The sequence below is a fragment of the Otolemur garnettii genome, unplaced genomic scaffold (genome assembly GCF_000181295.1).
Source record: "Otolemur garnettii isolate 467f Iridium unplaced genomic scaffold, OtoGar3 scaffold00212, whole genome shotgun sequence".
NCBI classification, from domain to species: Eukaryota; Metazoa; Chordata; class Mammalia; order Primates; family Galagidae; genus Otolemur; species Otolemur garnettii.
Window position 1 is genome coordinate 314998 of NW_003852607.1, and position 1638 is coordinate 316635.

The 1638-nt window shown below is 40.2% G+C and overlaps 1 pseudogene; it reads left to right on the forward strand.

Annotated features, from left to right (window-relative positions):
• Positions 1 to 492, forward strand: part of LOC100963054 — a 1303-nt pseudogene extending 811 nt beyond the window's left edge.
• Positions 493 to 1638: the final 1146 nt, after the last annotated feature.

A 1638-nucleotide genomic window follows, 5' to 3' on the forward strand; every position in this document is an offset into this window, starting at 1 on the left:
TTTTGTGACTGACAACACTTACACTAAGCACCAAATCAGACAGATGGAAATGAAGATTTTAAGAGCTTTAAACTTCAGTCTGGGTCGGCCTCTACCCCTGCACTTCCTCCGAAGAGCATCCAAGATTGGAGAGGTTGATGTTGAGCAACATTCTTTGGCCAAATACCTGATGGAACTGACTATGTTGGACTACGAGATGGTGCACTTTGCTCCTTCTCAAATTGCAGCAGGAGCTTTTTGCTTAGCATCGAAGATTTTGGATAATGGTGAATGGACCCCAACTCTACAGCATTACTTATCATATGCTGAAGAATCCCTTCTTCCTGTTATGCAGCACCTGGCTGAGAATACTGTCATGGTAAATTTAGGGCTTACAAAGCACATGACTATCAAGAACAAGTATGCCACGTCTAAGCGTGCTAAGATCAGCACATAGCACAGCTGAATTCTGCATTAGTTCAAGATTTAGCCAAGGCTGTGGCAAAGGTGTGACTTGTAACTTGAGTACTGTATCTGCAAATAAAATTGGCACTATGTGCCATCTGTAGATTAAAAAAAAAAGATTTCTAGCTTTCTGTATATTTGATAAAATATGTATACAATTAAAAAAAAAAACAAAAATAAAGCACGGTCGGATCACTCCAGCTTAATCCTATCCCCTATGCTGATGGTCTCACTCACAAGTACACACTTGAGAGGATCTATTAATAATTTGTTCTCTCATTTTTAATATAAAATATAGTCACATAAGCAAATCCATAACAATACACTATTTGTCTCTGTTTCTCAGTAAAATAAAGCTAATTGTACATGATATTCTAAATCTTTCTTTTTCTCACTCCCTGCCTCCCAGAGCTGTTAGTCCTGGAAGTCAGCCATCAAGAGAACACGGTCATCACATCTCCGCTGCCCAGAGTTCCACTGTGGGGATGTACAGGGATTCACGCAGTCTCTCTTTGATTGAAGCTATGTAGCTCCAGTCACTGTGATGTCAAAAATAATAAATCACCAAGAAATAGCTTTGTGCTTAAAAAAGAACTGTTCTTAATGTTTGCGTTCACTTGCAATAATGGGTTGTGCAAGAAAAGACAATATCTAGATGCAATGAGATTAACCAAATTATCTTTTCCAGTCGCCAAGTCCTCTGATTCAAATAAAATCAAACTCCAACATCTCCTCTAAATGGATGGATTAGTTTCTATTAAACTGAGTTGGGGAGTTACTTTTCTCACTCAGACTGGTGTTGGAATCCTTGGAAATTCTTCACTCCTTTGCTTTTATAACTTTGCCATTATTACTGCAAAGATCCTGAAACCCAGAGACCTGATCCTCACCCAGCTGGTCTTAGCTAACAGCTTGGTTCTCTTGTCCAAAGGGGTCCCTCAGACCATGGCAGCTTTTGGACTGAAATCTTTCCTGGATGAAGCTGGATGTAAACTTGTCTTCTATTTACACAGAGTGGCCAGAGGGGTTTCCCTGAGCACCACCTGCCTCCTCAGTGGCTTTCAGGCCATTAAGCTTTGTCCAAGTATCTCTAGGTGGCTGGACCTTCAAATTAGATCCCCAAGGTTCATGGTTTCCTGCTGTTTCCTCTGTTGGGTTTTACACCTTGTATTAAATATTCCTATTGCAAGGTAT